Genomic DNA, 899 nt, shown 5'->3' on the forward strand with positions numbered 1-899 from the left:
GGGAGGCCTCGCGGACGGCGGGGCCCCGGGGACCGGGAACCGCAGCCGGCCCTGCCCCCCGTGCCGCCCGCTGCGGGGCGCTCCTGGAGACCCGGCTGAGGCCAGTGGCAGCGGAAGGGGAGACTGGTGGCCTTTCTCCTTCTTTCTTACGGGCCACTCGGACGTCTGGAGCGCCGCGCCCGGAGCACCTCTCTCCCGGGGCTCGGAGGACTCCCTGGAAGAGTTTCTCTGGGAGCCGGGCGGGCTGCGCGGGGAGGAGCAGAGGGGCCTCTTCCTCAGGCCGCGCTCGGAGCTACAGGAGCTGAGGCCTCCCTGCAGAGGCCCGGGCCTGGGGACGAAGGGCAGGCGGCCTCCGCGGTCCACCAGGGGTCTGAAGGCGGACGGTCGGGCTTCGGGGTCCGTCCTACCGTCCGGGCTGTCGGGGAGCCCACGCCCTTGGAGGCTCGCTCTCCCTTTCCTACACTCCCCGAGGGCCTTCAGCACTGCCTCCTTGGCACCCGGGCCTCGGGGCGCCCCGGAGGGCGGGCGCTCGGCGGCGTCGATCAGGTCTGCGCGGGCACAGGAGGGCGGCGCCGTGGGCTCCGGAGGCGCGATCTTGACAGTCACTGGGCTCCGCCCGGTCCTGGGGTGCCGTAGAGACCAAACGCTCCGCTTGAGGTAGCTTTCCCACCAGTCGGAGGGCAGCGGGCCCACGATGGCGTGCTGGGCCCGCGGCATGGGAAAGCGCCTCCACGCCTCGCCGAGCCCCCAAGCCGGCGGCCTCCCGGACCGCCTGCGCCGCAGGGCGGGGTGGGCGCGGAGGACGCGCTGCACACGGTGGACCTGGCGCAGGCCCCCGGGCCTCTCCCTCCAGACGGTGCGCGTCGGGGCGGGGGGGGACGGCGAGGGGCTTGGAGTGT

Source organism: Tupaia chinensis, unplaced genomic scaffold, assembly GCF_000334495.1.
Source record: "Tupaia chinensis unplaced genomic scaffold, TupChi_1.0 Scaffold140356_1, whole genome shotgun sequence".
NCBI lineage: Eukaryota > Metazoa > Chordata > Mammalia > Scandentia > Tupaiidae > Tupaia > Tupaia belangeri.